Here is a 21,932-nt window from a genome sequence, read left to right as displayed (position 1 = left end):
ACAGTTTAAAAGTCTCAATCATATCACCTCTCCTTCTATCCACCAAACTCTGCAGTCCACATTCCCTCAGCTGATCCTCATAACCAAACTTGTACAGTCCTGAAACCATCTTTGTCATCCATCTCTGTACCCTTTCCACAGTTAATTTATCCCCTTCAAATCCTGGGGACCAAATCTGAGAACAATAGTCTAAGTGTGGTCTGATCAGAGACTTATACCACGGAATGATAACTCTTTTATCTCTGCAGGTCAGTGTCCTTCTCATAATTGCAGCAATCCTCTGTGTTACCTTCACCACCTTTGCAATATGTACCCTAAATTTCAGGTTTCTATCAATCATCAACCCCAGATCTCTTGTCTCCCCTACTTCCTCCAATATGACTCCTCCCATAGAGTATGCAGCATCTCATCGATGTTTCCCAAACCTCAAGACCTTACATTTTGCTGCATCAAACTTACACCCCCATTCATTTGCCCATCTATCTAGCTAATTCAAATCCTTTTGCAGGGCTACCACATCTGCACTATTACTAATAATCCTTCCCAGTTTCGCATCATCTGCAAACAACTGAATATCCCCTCGCAATGTCATTGATAAAGGTTAAACAATATAGATCCTGGTATTGAGCCCTGTGGGACCCCCACTTGTAACCCTCTGCCTCCTTGAAACTGCTCCACCATACACAACTCTGATACCTATCAGACAGCCAATCCTGAATCCAGTTGACCAATCTGACATCCAGACCCATGTGCTGCAACTTAAGTATCAGCTTATCATGTGGCACCCTGTCAAATGCCTTCGCTAAATCTAAGAAAATTGCAGTATATGCCTTTCCCTCATCTAATGTTCTTGTAACTTTATTATAAAAGGCTAGCATATTGCTAATCACAAATCCATGTTGACTTTCACAGATAACATTACCCTCATCTGCCCAATGCTGTACACGGTCCCTCACTACTTTCTCCAAGATCTTAACAACTACTGATGACACACAAACTGGCCTATAATTAGCAATTTATTCCTTAACTACTATATTCAAAGACATACAGAAATGCAAAATAAGTTTTTAAAATGAATTTTATGTTGCTGCTTATTAAAAAGTTGTTTATAACAATAAATTAAATGAAATAAATGATGCAATTTTTTATATCCTCTGCTTAATGTTATCAGCCGGTTACTGTTATCGAACAGCGACTGTCCCAAAGTGGTCACAATAAGCTGAGTCTACTGTATATATATATATTATTTTTTTGTATTTTTTAAAATTATTTTTACATAGTCCAGAAACCCTGCTCTGGAGACTTAAACATGGAACTTTTCCAAGCCACTTCAGGCCTCCAATAAGCAGGAGGATCTTCCACCAAGCAATGAAATTCATCTGTCACCTAAAAACAATCACAAACATCCATACCCATGCTGGGATTCAAACCCTTGACCTGTTGGTTGGAGAATGGGTACATTAACTACTATTACAAATTAAACAGCAGGATCAAATACTGAGCAGTGTGGTATTCCACTAGTCACCTTCCTTCTCGTGAACAACCTCCACCTTCCCATATACTACATTTTGATATTTTCCATTAGCCAACCTCTTATTCAAATGACCAGTTTCATACCCATTCCCACTTGCTTCAATTTATGCAGTAGTGTCTCCTGTGGAATCCTGTTGAATGCCTTCAAAGTCCAGCAGTATCACTGAGTACCCATTTCCTTTTATCCAACTCATTTGTTCACTTTATGATAAAAAGAAGTAAGAAAATTACTAAAGGATGATCTACCCTTAACAAAACCATGTTTCCCTATATAAAGTAACATATTTCTGTCTTCCCAATCCTGAAATCTTCCTTTTATCAACTTCTCCAATACATTAACCATTACTCCTGAGATAATGATTGGCTTGGCCTGAAGGTTCTCCCAGAGAAACATTCTGGAATGTTTCACTGGGAGAACCTTCAGCCATTTCAAGATACTTGAACTAATTTTTTTTTTTTTCTTCTAAAAAGATTTTTATTTCTTTTTTGTTCTTTAATTTTATGTTTGCAAAATTTGTTAGTTTTTGCAATTTTAATTCTTACTCCTTCAAACTGTATAGTCCATTTGATTCATCATTTCCCTTTTTTTTCTAAAACCAGTTTTGTAAAAATACACCTAAAAAATACATAACCAGGTATGTCTTTTTAATTTCTCTTTTAATATAAATTAAAATTTTATATTTGATCTAATTTAGCCTTTGGTTGGTGAGGGGGAAAGAATGGCTCCATCACCAATAAGCTTCACTATTTTTAAAGACTTTTCTATTTATTTTAATCCAAAAGTAATTTTTAATTAGTAAATACTTTTTTGAATCATTATTTGAACATGCTAGAATTGCATTTGAAAATATTCCATGTAAACTAAAATTAACATTAGTAATAGATCTTTCAAACATCTTCATTAAGAATTGAAAACAGTAATTGTCTAACACTAAATTTTTACATAAGAAACAGTTTAAAAATGGTTTTGTGGTAAAACAGTTGGGAAGTTTATAATAGAAAAATTTTCTCTTATAATTTAGCAGTAAATATTTCAAAACTATGTATACTAACTTATAGTTGTTCTATTCATTCATCATCATCAAATTCCTGCCATGTACCCTCAAGGGGTGTACAGGATATGACAGTACTACATGAAAAAATTACATCATTACTAACTTCCTATCTACAATTTTCCTCCAAATTAGTCTGTTACTTGTCAAGACTCCAACAATATCAGATCTTATATTTCTATTGTCTAAGGCACTTTGTACCGTATCAATCCACCTATATCTTGGTCTTCCTCTGGGTCGTTTTCCTGCCAACCTGGCAGAGAACACTTGTTTTTCTAATCTTTCCTCTCCCATTCTATTTAAGTGACCATACCATCTGAGATTAGCTCTGCTAATGCATTCCTGGATGCTGACAATGTCAAGTTCTTTCCTAATATCCTCATTTTTAATATGATATTGCCATTGATGCCATCTGTTCATGCCTCTAATCTTTCTCAGGACTCTCATATCTGCGGTCTCTAGTCTTTGGTCAAGTGTTTTACTTCTGACCCAGCTCTCAGATCCATAAGTTAAAATTGGTTTGAACACAGTCTTGTATACAGCTAATTTAGTGTTCCGACTAATTTCTTTCTTATTCCATATGAATTTATTCAATTGACTTCCCACGATACCAGCTTTGCTGATTCTCTTGTCTATTTCTATATTTAGTTTACCATCTTCAGTAAAAATTGTGCCTAAGTAGCTGAAATGTTTTACTTGTTCCACAGGTTCTCCATTCACAACACAGTTGACATTTTCAATGATTCTGCCTATTTTCATTGTCTTTGTCTTTTTATTGCTGACCTTCATACCATATCTATTACAACAGCTATTCAATTTAGTCAGAGAATCTTGCAGACTTGTAGCGGATTTATTTAGAAGTATAACATCATCCGCATAAAACAAAGAGCTGACATTAACATCTCCAATTTTGATATCAGGTTTAATACCACATTCCTTCATAATGTGATCCATATAGATAATGAATAACAGAGGGGATAATGTACATCCTTGTCTCACACCAGATTTAACATTTAACCTTCTTCCTGTACTTCCTTCAATTCTAACTGCTGACTCACAACTCAAATAAAGACTAAGTATTGCTTGATATAATGCCCCATTGACACCATATAACTGCAGCGTATTGAATAGCTTCTCTCTTGGCACCTTGTCATATGCCTTTTCCAAATCGACAAAACTTAAATACAGATCTTTGTTATATTCCCATGCTTTCTCGACTATTTGTCGTAAAGTGAAGATCTGATCCTGACAGCCTCTATTTGGCCTGAATCCAGCTTGTTCTTCACCAAGCTTTTCTTCCACAATTCATTTCTCTTTTCATTTTTATATTCATTTAAATTCATAATCTATTCATTTAATTTCATAAACTTTTTGAAACTAGTGTTCAGCATTTTTGTAGTATATATATATATATATATATATATATATATATATATATATATATATATATATATATATATATATATCTGCATCTACAACATATTACACAGGCTAACTTCTTCTTCTTAGATAGATATGTAATTTTGTACATTGTACCTACGAAATGAGAACTGATACGTGGCTTTGCATGCATTAAAACAATTTTTTTCTTGCATGTTATGATGAATGCTTTCAGCAGCATTTTGTTTTCTCATTGCTGGCAGTAGATGGAACATAAACTTGATCTTTAATATAACCACCAAAAAAAACACTGGGGTGGGGGGTTTGGAGAATACAGTGTACCAGGAAATGAACCTTCCCTTTCAGCTGATCCAGTTAATAAGCAGTTATATATTTAAGAATGCTGTAATTTGATGTAGGTATGTGGCATTGAATCCTCTTGTTGATAAGCAGAGTCTGGTTTCTCTTCCAGAAATTGAGCATTTGACAAATCTCTAACATGTTGAAGATTGGTTGAAACAAAGAAAGGGCCACACATTGTATCAGAGGCCATAGGGCAAAACACTACAGACTCACACAGTAGTGTAAAACACTTTCAAGTTATCCTTAATGTGTTCAGTCAGGTCATGAGGATTTTCATATTTAAACATGATGCCTGTTTACCATCCTGCTGAGGTAAAATGTTGTCCGATCACTAAAACATATTTCAAACGGAGGTTACATGGGTTCACAGAAGTGGGATCTTTTGTTCCTTTGTAGTTCAGTTGATAACAACAATGACTTCTGGCTAAAAAACACCTGAGTTTGAATCCTATATAGGATGTAAGAAAACTGAAGGTAAGTTAGTCAGGCTCTAATGCAGTTCGTAGGATTCTTTCTCCCAGAACACTTAAGTTTTTCATCCCAGCAAAACAGGCAAACCTACTGTAGCTCAGTTGGTAACAACAATGCCTTTTGGCTGAAAAAAAACCTGAGTTTGAATCCTATATAAGAACCTTTATAAGGACTTTTTAACTGAAGGTAAGCCAGTTGAGTTCTCATGCAGAGTCAGAGTAGGTAGGTTTTTTCCCTCCCAGCAAACAGGCAGACCTACTAGAAGAACACACACAATTACATAATACACTGGTCTCATACTCCTAATTACTTCAACTGTAATTCTAATTACAGCTGAAGTAATTATAATCTTAACAGATGACAACCCACTGTTATCTGTTAATATTATATATATATATACATTAAAATAGTTCATCATATCTCTGAAATTCACGTGTAATACATCATCATTTGGTGTAAGGTTCTGTAATGCTAAATTACAGAAGTTATTAGGGACAGAAGGCAGGACTGGACTTTTTCTACAGAATCTTCCACACTTGATGTGATAGATGCAATTTTCAACTAGCTTGACATATTGATATTGCAGGACTGGGCAGAAAGGACCTTGAACACTGTAAACTATTTTTGCAGTGCTATTTGCCTGTCCCAAACTTTTCTTTTTGCCACTCTTCCACTGGCCCACATGGAAGACTTTTATGGAACAGTTTTTAAAAATCCTTATTGAAGGGTGACAACAGATTTTGTGAAGTGAAACCCGAGAAGTTGTCACCATTTTTACTCCCATCTCAGTAGTTTTGCTTCAAGTGTTCATTACTAAAGAACTGTGTCACTACTTCTATATGCTACAAAATACTTTTTGAAACTTAAGCAGTGTAAGTTTTATTTCTGTAAGCCATTTAATTTTTTTTTTCCCCAATAAATTTGAAACTGCTCAGATCATCTGTATTCAACATTATAACATTGTATAATTTTTATATCAAAAACTCGAAATTGAAAATTTAATTTCAGCAACAATAAGATAAGCATTACATTAAGAGATTTCATCTCTTTTCAGTCAGAATTATCGAAATGCTTCAAATTTATCTGTTTATATATTATTATCATTATGTGACACCTCCATGGAATCCAAGGACTTGCCACAAGAGGGCACCCCACCCTGCTACACACACATACCTCAGTTTCTCTGATGAACAAAGCAACATAAAGAATCCTTTCTGTAACAACTTGGAAGCTTGTTTCTTTGTGACATAAGAGTTAGTAAAACAGAATTGAGACATGAAATAGTATTTAATTGTTTATTTATGCTAATATTTTGTAAGTCATAATGACTAACATTTTACAAGTATTGTTACAAAAACAGTAACTTTTAGAAGAAATTAAAAAATCGCACACAGTATGCATCATGATTGATGTAATTGGAACAAATGATCTCTCAGCAGCAACAGTATTAACTAAAATAAACTAAAATAAATATTAGATTTAAAAAAAATAATAAAGTTTAAATGTTCTTGTTTTGGATAAGCACTTCCCGTATCCTTTAGATAGGGTTAGAACTCTTCTTATTAAGAGTTGGGTGACAAAAAGCTTTGCAAGATTTTAAACAGTTTTTCAAGTTTGTATGAACTGTGATTGATGTATTTTCATTTAGTTCCATCAGATCATATGGTCTGTGTAGATAAGCCATGGTCAGCTGGGATTTTCTTACTGAAAGAAATCCATTTGAATTCGATTTCTTTCATTGGGATAGTGAGTAAGCAGGAGATATATGAGAAATTAAGTGAACTTAATGTTAATAAGGCAGTAACACTTGACAATATATCACCACATTTTGAAGACATGCTGCAGGGAATTAATGGCACTCTTGGTGCGCACACACACCTGTTTAACATAATAAGTCCTGCAACATGACAAGTCCAAAGGAGTGGGAAAACTTAGTCCTCTTCACAAAGGTGTGTGTGTTGGGGGAAATAAGACTGAGGGTACAAATTAATTAATGCAAAATGATTACATAATAATATTAATTAAATGTTTGCTCTACGGGGATATCGCACAATTAAAACTGTTTATAAGCTCATCTAAATTTAAATTATAAGCTGTCTGCCTCTATCAATATAGTTGCTAGACCAAAATATTTCTTTAAAATAAAATATTCTCCAAACAAAGATAGCAAATTATAGACTACTGGGGGGGATCTTCCCCCCTGATGGCTACCCCCCCCCCAGTTCTGGACGGGTAGGCCAGTTCTTGAATTTGAAGACTCAAAAGGGATCCCCCTGGCACATATGGTGCCCAACCCCCCCCGAGTTCCAGACAGATAGGCCTGTTCTCCTTGAATTCTGATGACTCAAATTTTGAAGACTCTAAAAAGGGGGGTTCAGCCTCCCCCTGGCACATACCCCCCCCGAGTTCTGGACTGGTAGGCCGGTTTAGCCCTGAGTTTCAAAACGTTTCATTATAACTTGACAAAAAAATGTGATACAAAAAGGCTTATCATTTTATATTATAGAGTAGATTCAGTATTTTGGACATTGTTGTCAGTGCCACCGCTTAGTATTTTTCTTGTGTGTGCAATTAATGTTCAGAGCCTTTCCAAAAAAGTTTTTTTTGAATAAAATGTAAATAAAACAAACAGGAAATGAAAAACAAATGAAAACCACTTTACAGTATAATGTTACCTACGGATTAGTCCTGCCTATACAATTTTTTTTTACACGGAACTCAACAATTAATCATAAGTTGATTTATGATACATCAAAAAATAAAGAAGAACTATTTTAGGTATATTTTCGTAAATTTTAATAAAAAATTGCAGCGATATAATCGGGTCGGATACAATTTCAGAATTTATTTGTTTGTTTCCAGGAAGATCTGAAGGGGGCCCAAAAGGAAGACGATGTACATTCATAATTATATGTACCATTCATTGTTCGTTTAAACTCTTATCTCATATTTTGACATCTTTAGGTGCCTTTTCTTCTGCGGTGCCTGTGTATATTGCACACTTCGCACATGCCACCAACCAGGCCTGATTGTGGTTATGACCAAAATTCAGAAATGGATGGAGAGAAGAATACAACTATATAGAAACTAGTGGTTAACTAACTTTTTTAAAAAAAAATATTTTATAATCTAATAATTTGTCCTGTTATTTACTGTTGATATATATTTGAATTGCATCTATTATATACCTGTATGCACTTTTAATTGCTTCTAGGAGTTCCATTTGTCTTTGCACTAGTACTCTGAAGATGTTAGCTATGATTACCAAAATATTAGTATAAATATATAATTTCTTACTATTATTGCAATCCATGTCTCAATTCTGGTATACTATTATTAATTCTTTCATTGTCCTTGAGCTCATTGGAGCTAAACATGTATATTGCTTTAAACTGAACTTTTTCAGAGGTAAAGGAAATGAGTTAATTTCATATTTTATTGCATTTTACATTCTAATTTATAGTCTTCATTACCTTTGTGAATGTGTTACACATAAAAAGAAACCTTTAATAATGTCTGTGCACTGAACAGGAAACATGCAATTACATTAGCTTTTTGTGTAAGCTAATTTTTAAGTAGGGAAAAGAATTCTGTTTTGCTTTTTGTACTAAACATATTATCTGAAACATGCATGTTTCTGCACACCTAAATCAGTTATACTGCATTGCTTTCATTATTTTCTTGATATATAATGTGTTGGACACAAAACTTAAACTACAATAAATAATTCTTCCAAAAAAGATTTGTGTTAAATATTTATTATTATTATTACCTCAAGACCTCGTTTTCTCACTCACACACACACACACACACACACACACACACACACAGCTCATCATACAGTGCCTTGAACATATTCAAACTCCTTGCAGACACCACACTCTCAGGCAAGGCATCCCAATAATTTACAACTCTGCACGAAAAAAACTCGCCTCTCACTCCCCTACTCACACCCTCTTTATACAGTTTCTGGGGATGACCTCTGGTTCTCCCCCGATCCCCCACTATTTTCTGTAGAACTTCTCCAGCATTGATCCTATAACAACCCCTTATCAACTTATAGGTCTCTATCATTTCTCCCCTCTTCCTCCTGTCCACCAGACTCTGCAAATTACATCTTCTCAATCTTTTCTCATACTTGACACTCCAGAGGTCAGAAACTACCTTAGTCAATCACCTTTGGATCCTTTCCAACATCTCTTCATCCTTCTGAAAACCAGGTGACCAAGCCTTATACAATGGAATAAGAATCTCCCCTACTTCTACACGTCAGTGTCCTCCGTATCATTCCCAGAAGCCTTTGTGTTGTCTTCACAATTTTGGCTATGTGTCCCCTAAATTTCAGATCCTTATCCACTATCACCTCCAGATATCTTATTTCTTCCACCTCCAACAATATATCCTCACCAAGCATAAATTCTGCATCCCATCTTTGTTTTCCAAATTTTAAAACCTTACATTTTACAACATTGAACTCACATCCCCATTTGTGTGCCCAATCACTCAATTTATTCAAGTCTTCTTGTAAAGCCACAACATTTTTACTACCCTTCATGGTTCGTCCCAACTTTGCATCATCTGCAAACAACTGAATATGTTCATTCAAATCTTCACCTATATCATTAATATACAAGTTAAACAGTAATGGCCCCAAAACAGACCCCTGAGGCACTCCACTGGTGACTTTCCTTTTCTTGGATATCGCTGTCCCCCCCCATACACAACTTGTTGATACCTATCAGATAGCCAGTCTCCAATCCAATGCACTAATCTAATATCCAACCCCATCTGCTCTAGTTTGACTATCAATTTATCCTGAGGTACTCTATCAAAAGCCTTTGCGAAATCTAAGTATATTACTGTGTATCCTTCTCCTCTGTTCAAGGAAGCAGTCACTTTATTGTAATAAGTAAGTAGATTACTAAAACATGACCTCCCTTTAGCATATCCATGCTGTCCATCAAAGATAATACCATTGTTGTCAACCCAACTCTAGATTCTAGTTCTCACAAGCTTTTCCAATTTTGCTTCTTCTCGTGAATTAATGAAGAAGAAGAAAGCTAAAAAAAAAAAAAAACATTAACTCTAATGCCTATTATTAATATAAATATATATATACTAAATGTGATATTAAATAATGAATATTATTTTATGCCAAGTAGGTAATCAATGTTTATTCTTTGGAAGTTCTAAAAGGGATAAGAAGCTTAGAAGTTACATAACATTTAGCAAGAGCTTTCGTATTACACTATTTAAAATAGTGATTTTGATGAATAACCCACCAAGAAAGGAATTAAATATATGATTCAATAGTATTTTATTGATACATATTACATCCACATTTTGATTGACAGTCAAATGCAACATGACCTGTAGAGTGGTTAAAGAAGTAACTCTCATACTTAAATAATCCTTGCATTTTTAAAATCTTTTATTCTCGTTTCATGAAATTCATGTTATACACAATCTCAGTCACCTCTATGTGTATTATTTCCAATGATAGTGTTAAAAGTAGACTGGCAACTTCCCTTAACAATTCCTACTCTATTCATTAGAATCCCTTCTAGCGTTATTGATATCTTCATTCATTACATTAGGTGACTTTCTTGGTTCATCTTCCCTAATTCAGGTTAAATTGAGTCACATTTTTAAGTATCAAATTTAGCCATTTAATTTCATGTTTCTTAGCTACAGTTTCAATTACTTTGAAAATATGCTTAAATTTATTTCAGTTTTTCTATAAGCATAAAATGACAAGCATATAGAGAGAATCTAAATTGCAGTGCCACCTGTGGCACTGCAATTTAGATTTGAATGCAGAGTAGAAAGTTATTCTTAAAGGTCAAATCAGTATTCAAATTTCAGTTCTCTTTTAGTAGGTGAGCAGGAAGATAACAAATGAAATACATTTTTGGTATTGCCTTTTGCATGCTTCTCCATGGCACAGAAAACTTCATTTTTCAAGAATTTATTTTGTTATAAGGGCATTCCATGTGAAATCGTCAAATTAAAAAAATTAAATTAAGCTGCATAACTGTTTCAGTTTATTTGATTGTTAATTCACAATGCAGAATAATAAAAAAAAATATATTTATTTAACTTTGCACAAACTTATTTAACTTATTTTCACAAACAATCATGCCATCATCCAGCTCAACAATATGATATCCGAAAATCACTAACTCACAGATCCAGAGCTATTTGTTCTAGTGATGATGCTCTTACCACTTATTCACTCACATCACACTTTTTTAGTCAATAAGTATAATTCCCAAAGAATAAACAAAAAATACTAAATGCTCCCCAGAAATCCCCTTCATTGCCTAATATACTACTGCAAAACTGTTACCATTCCATGCATTCAAGGCACATCCAAAAAGATATCTAGAGTGTGCTTAATAAATAACAACTCTGCACCACATTTAAACCATATATCAAATTTGCAAAAGTTCCTTGTGCTGTCCATTACAATTTTTTTTTTTTTTAACTTGTTCCTGTTATTTGTCTTTGCATTAGTACTCTGAAGATGTTTTCTTCCTTTTTGTGACAGAAAGGAAGAACTACTGACATTTGCCTTGCAGAACATAAAATAATACATTAGGCACTATTGTTATGAAAAGTCAGGACTAGCAGACCATACCTTAAATATCCCTTCACACAGGATCAAATGGAAGAAAATCAAACTGCTACACAGAAGTCATAAGTCAGAGATATTGATTTTGGAATCAGCAGCAGCTTTAAAACATTCTCCAAACCTCAAGAAAGCATAGCTGTATCAATCAATTTACCAAAAATCTGGGCGAGTCATTTTAAGATCAAATTAATACTTGTTTTTTACTCTCTTTCTCTTTATCCAACAATAGATGGTGCCATTTAGGACTTTAGTTCCTTGTGCTGTCCATTAAATTTTTTTTTTTTTTTAACTTGTCCCTGTTAATGAATTTGTTTGTGTACTGCGACAAACGTTTTTTGTACTCTGAAGATGCTGGATATAATATCAGCAAATAAATTAAATAAATATTATTTTTTTATTATTATTCTGTGTTGTGAATTAATACTGTCAAATAAATTGACATGAATTGCCAACACATTAGCCTTTCTACTTGATGCATAACTTTTATTTTGGTGAAAGTAATTTTTTTATATCACTCCCACATGCAAGAGGCGAAAGACCTATAGCAAATAAATGTTGTGTGAGTTATTTGGCTCCCCTATCCTTTAGATGGAAGATAGAAGAAATTTTTTAGTTTTTAAATTTTTCCTGGAATCCAATTAATTATACTGGCATTTTTATTTGGGGAATCCACAGACTTTTTACGATTTCATTAATATGCTGAAAGATGAAACAAAAAAGAATTGTGGTTTTTCTCATTTTCAAAAGTTGTCTAAGCTGAAGTGATGAAAATAACAGAATGGGATTAGTTTTGTTTTATAAAGCTACCTATCAAGAGTACCTCTCAGAAAAATTTCAAATTTTTATTTGGTTTGCTACATAAACTTTTTTTGGGGGGTTTCAGAGTCAGCCCCTTTTAAATGTTTTGGGAACTTTGAGGGAATTGTTTTCATAGAAGTAACACTTTAATTAAGATGATCTGGGGCATTCATATTCCACAACATGTATACATAAAGCATACAAAATCCAACTTGTGAATTCATAGAGTAGAAAATGGAGGAAAATGTGTATTTAGAACACCTAAAGCAGGTGACTGCCATCTTGAAGAACATTTGTCTGAAGATACAAATAAGAGATGAAAAAAGAGCACACCTTGAACAGGCAGCTGGAAAAGATCAGAAATTTGACAATCCAGAAATAAGCCATATTTAATTTTGAAACTCTTTGAAATAGTAAAAATTCTGTAGATCTGAATAAAAATTTCTGCTATAATTAACAGTATGATAGGAAAATCTTAAAAAAAAAAAAAAGATTTTTTTTTCTTCCATCTAAAAGGATAGAGTGACAAAATAACTTGCTTTCATCAAAAGTAAAAATATGAGCTTGGTAAAAAAAAAAAAAGACATTTACAATTCTTCATGTTAGTTTTTTAAACAACTACCTACTGTTATAAAACTAATCTGGATGATAATACCTATGTCTGCTATATGCTTGATCATTCTTAATTAACTGCAAATTGGTTGTGCAGCATTTAAAAAATAAATTTCATATAAGAATTAACTATTTATTAACAATAATAATAAAAACAGTATGTTCTTAATTCAATTCTGTAAAGATGCAACATTGATTCCATTACTGTATTTAAAAAATAAAGTTGGCAGATCATAGTATAACTAGTGAGCTTTTGCAAGTGGATATTTTTTCAAGCTTCTTTTGATAGCAGTTTTGAGCATTTTTCACTTAAACGAAATGTACTTGAATAATATTTTTAAGTTGGTATTAATAACATTGATGTAACATTAAATGAAACGTTCTTTTATATTGATATGAGTTTAGTGAACTTTTCATAATTATTTCAGCATTTTTTAATGAACTATTATAATGATGAGAAAATCATACAAAAAATAGAATAAAACCACATTATATATTCATTGCTAATGTATTGAATAGATATATTTCTTACTTGGTGCCAAGCATTTTTTGTGATTTTGTGATTTGTGATTCATGAACTGATTTGATTTTAAGTAAATAAAATAATATTCACATATTTGATGAGTTCAAGACAGCAGTATGTATATTTTGGTTGTGCATCTGTTTTTTCCTATTTCATGTAAACTTTTAGTTTGTGGGGGTTAGTAAATCCCTTAAATAAGCAATTGTATGTAAACTAGTAATATCTATAAATCTTTATCTTCATTTAATCAACGTGCCAAGATGCTTTGGCATTTACTGATTGGAGAGAGAAAATAGCCCAATGTATATAAATAAACTTATCTGTGATATACTGTCTATACTGACAGGCTTTACAGTTGCAGAGTTCTGATGAGTTGTATTAAAACTTATTAAGATAGTGGTGGTATAAAAATAATAAACTTTTATACTGAACATCCATAATTTATGATGTGTAATTATGTGCTTCATTTTCACTGATTTTAAATTACATTTGGTTTTTGTTACAGAACTGAGATGGAGATGCTGTCATTATGTAACAGTTGAGAATAATTGACTATGGTATCCAGTTAAAGATTGAGCTATTTAACTAGAATCTTTAATTTTGGGACTTAATTCAAGAGGGTCATTAAGAAGTGTGAATAGTGAATAACATGGGTTTTCCATGATGAGTCTTAGGACCTCTATGAAGATGGCTGGATAATAATAAAATTAAGCATCTTTTTATATTTCTCCAGAAACGATGAGAAATTATTTCATAAAATTCAAAACTAACTGTGAGCTATTATAGGTATGTCACAAAGGGTTACTCATAACTATCTCTGATAACCTATTCTAGGTTACCAGAGATAGTTATGAGTTTCACCATTCTCCAAGTAAAAAATTCATTCAGTCCTTACATCCTTGCTAAGCACACTCTTAACTTTGTGGAGTGATTCCTTGTTTCCCCTCGTATAATGTATTGAAAATTTTCTTCTGCATCTATCCTATAAAATCCCTTAGCACATGTTTTTATCATAATCCTCTTTTCTGCCTATTAACCAGATTTTGTAACCCGCAAACCTTCACTCCATCCTTCCACATAACAAAAATTACACAAATCTTAAAATTGAGATGTAATTTGCAGAGTCTGGTGGACAGGAGGAAGAGGGGGGAGGTATGATAGAGACCTATAAGTTGGCAAGGGGTTGTTATAGGATCAATGCTGCAGAAAATAGTGGGAGATCGGGGGAGAACCAGAGGTCATCCCTGGAAACTGTATAAAGAGGGTGTGAGAGGCAGGTTTTTTTCGTGCAGAGTTGTAAATGATTGGAATGCCTTGCCTGAGAGTGGTGTCTGCAAGGAGTTTGAATGAGTTCAAGGCATGGTATGATGAGCTGTGTGCGGGATAAAAGGACCTCCCAGAAGATGAGTCTTTGACTCCATGAGGTCTTGGAGTAATAATAATAATATTTTGTTGCCTTCTTCTGAATCCTCTCTATCACTTCCTTATCTTTAAAAAACCCAGCTGCTCTGAAGACATTATCCAGATTTAAACATATCTAAGTCTCATAAAGTAGAAGGAATAAATTCCTTCTACTTAGAAGTAATTTTCAACATTCAAGTAATCCTTTGTGCTGTTTTGCTCTTTTTTTTCCTCCCTGAACTCTAGTTTCCTATTACCATCAACTCAAATCTTAGCCTCATCAGTTTCTTTTAATGTAGTCCTATCAAGTTAATACAAAGCTTTTAATCTTTTCAGCACATAATTTTACTTTACCATACTGAAATGGAAACTGTTATTCTTTGTCCATACTGTCAGTTTAGTATCCCCAAACAACTAAATTTCTCATCCCCTTCCCAAATCATTTAATGTAGTTGCAGCTCTTAACCATACAACACACACACACACACACACACACACACACACACACACACACGTGTGTGTGTGTGTGTGTGGAATGAAAACAGAAAGATTGCCAAAACAAGCCTCAAATTACAAACCACTAGGGAAAAGAAAACCAGGACATCCTCTAAAGAGATTCAATGATGACTTCTAAGACTGGAACAGGCCACTTTAAGTCTAAATCCTTGATAAGCATGATGATGATGGATCACACAGGGAAAAAATTTGGTTTCATCGAAATAGACTTTTTTTTTTTTTTTTTTTTGACAGGAGTCAAACTATGAGAATAAGACAAAATTTATTTATTTATTAAAATTAACATTATACCAATATTTGTGCAGAATATACAAAAACATAATTGCTCAATGAAGTCCTCACCAAAGGTTTGACAACATATAGATCTAGTTGTGCTTAAGTGTTGTTTGCAGTGTCTGCAGAAATTATTTTCTCAAGCAGTCCAGTGAACATGGTGGAGAAAAACTGAAAAAAATCATAGCTGTGCTACTGTATACAGTCCAGTGAACCAGGCTATGCTCTCCATCACTTGTTTGGGTCAGTGCAGTGCTTTGAAAGACCATTATTTTATATTGAGCAAGAAGTGAAAATGTTACATGCGTAGGCTTGCTATCCAGTTTCCTTCCAACATGCTTTCATTGGACTATTTGAGAGTTTCAGACAAGCCCTTTTACAGTTTTTGTAGGAACCACAAAGATCCTGCCAAATTAGGACTTGAGTTCTTTGTTCTGTCTGTCACAATTTTTCAAAACTGTTTCCACCAAGACCTGATATAATCACACTATGCAACATTAACAAACTATCTGCTCTGAAGATGCTGGAACTATTGGCAGCTAAATAAATATATTTATTTTGTTACTTTGGGGGAATGCATTAAATAGAAAAAATGCAATGTTCTGCTTCACTTTTTTTGACAAAACATGATCGTCAAAAAAGTGAGGCAGAACATTGGCGGCGTGCATTAAATTGCAAAAGTACAAAGTAACAATAGTGATGCAGAAAAGAGGTATAAGTTTACCCTCCACTGATAATGCATCAGCTGAATGATATTGCATAAAGCAAAAACTGTTCCAGCCACCAGTGATAAACTGTTTTGTGAGGTCTTCATAACAGTTTTTTTTTTTTTTTTGAATAAGTTATTGAGACATAATTAATCTCACTGCAGTCTGCAATCTAATCAGCAAATCCATTCTAATTCTGTGTTATGAACTATCAGGTGTTGCTGTAAAAGAATTCAAACTTTCATATATCCAGTTTCATACCATCCTTTAGAAAACATTAAAAGTGTTGCTTAAAATACCTTCATAATTAAAATTAATTGAGGCAGAAGCTCAGTTATTTTTAAACTTACTAAATATTGGGTATTTTTTAAAATCATTTCCACACACAAAAAGTTGCAGCACAGCAGCTGCAACTTTTTGCAAATACATTTTTGTATGAAAATTACATTAATGTGAACCAGATGGTACGAGATTGTGAAATGATTCAGGATCAGCGACAAATGAAGCTAGTCGATGTTTATTTCACTCATTGCATAAAATGTGATACAACCAACAAAAAAACATAGAGCTGACATGCTGCATTGGAGATCTAGATGATCAATGGAGGTGATGTTCGATGTGTAGGCCTTTGTGCAGGACCAAGCTGATGCTGCCATACAGCACTGTCTTTCACGATTTTGTCTTTCAAATCTGCCAGGTAAAGAACTTTGTCCCAATACACCATGCTTTTGAGATAATCAAAAAGTTCACGGCGGGGGGGTTAAGGTCTGGTGAATGTAGTGGCCATTTCATAATAAAGAACTCTATCCTTTGTGAAATATTCATGCAATAATTGTTGAGTTTCACATCCTATATGGGAGGTGCTCTATCTTGCATTAACCCAACAGTTTTGATGCAAGATGTGAGCAAAATAAATGTTGTGGAATAACTTAATTTGTCATTGACTCTGAATAATTTCACAACTGCATACCATCTGGTTTGTATTAATGTAATTTTCTCCTGCTCATAGTGCCATATTTCCCCTATTTGGTCATTTTTCAATTTTTTTTTTAATTGTTGAAATCTGTTCCCCATGACCTTGTTAGGCACTTCCCAAGTTTGAAGATATTACGTTTACTGGTTCTCTCTACAGATTGCTCTGAATAGGGATACATCTGACCACACATAAAAAAAAGGTCACAAGAGCTATAACATATCAGTACCATGTGTGGACAAGAGGAAGAAAGAAGGAATCTGTTTACATTTTGCTTGAATAACTGAAGATTGTATTCTTTGGGGGGAAGGCTGTTCCACAGAACAGACATAGAGAGAATGAAAAAGAAGGCAGAGAAGTTATTCGGCGAGTTTCAGGCTGGGCTGTGAAAGAATGTTGTTAACAGTAGCTCTTATTTTTATGATTTAGGAGGAATAATAGTAGCTAATGAAAGTATATGTAGAAAGTGATCAAATGGAAACTGAACATCTATGGGAGAGGGAGTGAAGTCGATCTGTAAGAGAGAGAGAGATATCATTAATTAACTGGACTGTTCTCTTCTGGAGAGAATCGATCAAGCAATTTTATAGAGGATTTTGGTTCACCACCCTAAATATGTGAGCAGTATTCCATGATTGGGTGGATTTTGGGTTTGTATAGAGTTAGCAGCTGTGATGTGTCTTGCATGAAAAAGTACACCAAGTTATTTGGTGGCTGCAGAAGCTATGATTGAAATGTGTTTGTGTCAGAAAAGATCGGAGATATAGCTCAGTCCAAGAAGGGATATCTGGGTATTGAAAGTTGTGGGGAGAGATGTGAACTCTTTCTTGTGAGAGGTCAGACAGGACTTGAGTTCTGGTGTCATTGAAGTCTACATGGTTGTCCTTGCCCCATTGAAATATAGCTAGGAGATTGGAGTTCAGAACATTGGTCATGGTGGATCTTGAGGATTCTAAAACTGAACACTACAAGATTTATCGAATGAAAAGGAGGAATGAAGTGTACTGTCACTGGCAAAGCTCTGAATAAGATTTGAAGTCTCTGAGAGCAAGTCATTTACTTTCACCCCCACTCTCTTCCTATCGTATTTATATACGATAGGAAGAGAGTGGGTGAAAGTATAGAACCTTGGTAGAGAAATCTAAGAAAAGGAAATCATTCACCATGACACATGGTGAGCAAGTTGACAATTGTTGCAGAGTGTAGAAGGCAGACCATAGGATGGTAGTTTGCTAAGTAGGTCCCTGTCCCAAATTTGATCGAATGCTTTTTTGAAATGTCAAGAGCAACTAAGTGAGTTTTTCCAAATTTTTCCATGGCTGGAGGCCAGAGGTGGGTGGTGAAAGCTAGAAGATTGGGAGTAGTGGAATCCATATTGCTGGTCACTAATTAATTGGCGAGTCTAGTAGGTAGTGCAGGAGTTGGTTGTTGATGACCTTCTCCATAGTTTATGAGAGAACAGAAGTGAGAGCAATTAGATGGGCATTTGTTAGCTGATTTTATGACCTTTCTTTGGAATAGGCTGGATATGGGCCTGTTTCCAAGATTAAGGTAGATGTCAGTTGAATAGCATAGATTGAAAAGGCAATACAGGATAGGTGTTAAGTCTGTGACAAGGATTAGGAGGAAGGAAGCTTATTGATATTCTTGAATAGCTGGAGTTTTTCACTGGAGAACATTTTATAAGATAGGCGTTCCATAGAATAGCAGACAAGAAATTAAACAGAAATTGGAGAAGTGGGTTTGCAGTAAGGGCACTAAAAGGATTTCTGCTGCTTGCGTTATAACAGGCTTAGTGGAAAGTGAAGAAATAGGAGGCATTTCAGTACACTCATGTATGTTCCTGTAGAAAAGATAAAGCAGAAACAGACTTGTCTGTCAGACAGCAGTTGAAGTGAGACTGTGAAAGAGGGATCAGAAATTAGTCAAACTGCCTACTTATGACCACTCTTAAGAATTTTTTAGTGCACCATCCCAAACATTAGAACAGGAATCTAAGGTTGGGGGATGATTTGTATAGCATTAGTAGCTAGACAGGTCAAAAGTATATGTCATGAGTGCAGGTAGTGAGAGTAGTAAATGCCTAAAGACAGTTTCTGTTTTTGTGAATCTTTCAGCAGCTTATGACATTGTTTGGTGAGAGGGTCTTATCCTGAAATTCATAAAGGTCATCCCCTTCCTCTCTCAAGATTGCTAATCTTGCAAACAATATTATTATTATTATTATTTTTCAGGCCTCCATGGAGTCAAAAGACTCATCGTGGGAGGTCCTTCCTAAGAACATAAATCTGTCAAGACTCATCGAGTGGAGGTTCCCCCCCCCCCCCCAAGAAACACAGTCTATCATACCACTCCTTAAACTCATTGACCGTTCTCGCTCTCACCACTCCAGGCAATGCATTCCACGGTTCAACCACCCTCCGTGCAAAGAAACCACTCCTCACCTTCTTGCTCACAGTTTCCTTTCGTAACTTCCAGGGATCACGCCTTCCCGCTGTTCAACCAAGCAAAAGAACTCCCCAGTGTCAACCCTGTAACCACCTCTCAACAGTTTAAAAGTCTCAATCATATCACCTCTCCTTCTATCCACCAAACTCTGCAGTCCACATTCCCTCAGCCGATCCTCATAACTATCCTTGTACAGTCCTGAAACCATCTTTGTCATCCGTCTTTGTATCATTTCCACAGTTAATTTATCCCCTTCAAATCCTGGGGACCAAATCTGAGAACAATAGTCCAAGTGTGGTCTGATCAGAGACTTATACAACAGAATGATAACCCTTTTATCTCTGCAGGTCAGTGTCCTTCTCATAATTGCAGCAATCCTCTGTGTTACCTTCACCACCTTTGCAATATGTCCCTTAAATTTCAGGTTTCTATCAATCATCAACCCCAGATCTCTTGTCTCCCCTACTTCCTCCAATATGACTCCTCCCACAGAGTATGCAGCATCTCATCGATGTTTCCCAAACCTCAAGACCTTACATTTTGCTGCATCAAACTTAACCCCCATTCATTTGCCCATCTATCTAGCTAATTCAAATCCTCTTGCAGGGCTACCACATCTGTACTATTACTAATAATCCTTCCCAGCTTTGCATCATTCGCAAACAACTGCATATCCCTTTGCAATGTCATTGATATAAAGGTTAAACAATATAGGTCCTAGTACTGAGCCTCACTTGTAACCCTCTGGCCTCTTTGAAACTGCTCCATCATACACAACTCTCTGGTACCTATCAGACAGCCAATCCTGAATCTAGTTGACCAATCTGACACTCAGACCTATGTGCTGCAACTTAAATATCAGCTTATCATATTTGTAGTATATGCCTTTCCCTCATCTAATGTTCTTGTAACTTTATTATAAAAGGCTAGCATATTGCTAAAACAAGAGCGCCCTTTCACAAATCCATGTTGACTCTCACAGATAACATTACCCTCATCTGCCCAATGCTGTATATGGTCCCTCACTACTTTCATATGCTGTCAGATAGATGGATTCAGGCATCTATTCTAATGACTCCTGAAGTAAATTCCACAAGCCAAGTAATGGTATTCCATAAGTATCTGTGCTAGCTCCATTACTTTTCAATCTTTATATCCATGACATTTCCCCCCCCCCCCACCATTTCACAGAAATTTATGTACACAAATGACAATGCAACTGCAGCTCAGAACATCTGCTTTCACGTTGCAGAGAATACAATAACAAGGACTTATCAAAACTTGACACTATTTCAAACAGTGATGCTTACAATTAAATTTGCTCACTGCCTTCCATTTAAATAACAGCCAATTAAACTATGCTTCTAAAGTCTACTTTTCAAGATAGCATTGTTAAATACAATAGAATCCCAAAGTGTCTTGGAATGACTCTTGACTTTCAAAAATCAGGTAACAGATTGCTGGCAAATAATTAAAAAAATTAAAAACTTACAATAACATCTTGCACAAGGCTGAAGGCTCTTTATGGGGTGCAGATGTTAATGCATTATGAACAATAGGTTTGGCATTAGTGTTTCCCACAGCAGTATACTATTTTTCAGTGCAGCTTAACAGTTGTACACCTCACTGATTGATGTTCATCTAAAACACCATCTTGGTTGAAGTATCTCTGTCATCTCTGAAGCAGTAAGATTTACACCAACTTACTTCTCCCAACACTTATATTGCTTCTCCATTATGGAGGAAAATTGTTTTAAGTTAACCAATGAAATAAAATTATTGAGAAAAGTGACTTGTTCATATGCAGATAATGCCTGTACAGCTACTAAGAATGAAATCTAGACAATATGCTTGAAGAACTGCTGCGCAAATGGTGCACGAAGCATTCGATATCACATCATCCTAGAAACTTCACTGGCAGAAAGACATCTCTGACATATCACTATTCCCTATCCAATTGCCAGAGTAAGTGGTTTGACCTTCCAAGACATCTGTGGTCTACACTTAACTGGATGAGGACAGGACATGGGGGGATGCAAAACAGATGCTCCATAAATGGAAATGGACTGACTCTCCATACTGTGAAAGTGTAACCCAGACAATTAACCATATTAGTGACTATCCTTATCTTGACTCTTATCCTGGAATTTGTATAGATTTTTATTGTTAACTCTGAAGCTTTATTGCAGATTCAGAATCTGACCATTAAACTATACCTTTTGTTTTATGTAATAGTTTCATGTTTATT

This window comes from Typopeltis vanoorti, chromosome 6 (assembly GCF_054136105.1).
Source record: "Typopeltis vanoorti isolate ZY-2024b chromosome 6, IOZ_Tvanoo_1.0, whole genome shotgun sequence".
Lineage (NCBI taxonomy): Eukaryota > Metazoa > Arthropoda > Arachnida > Uropygi > Thelyphonidae > Typopeltis > Typopeltis vanoorti.
This window is presented reverse-complemented; position numbering follows the sequence as displayed.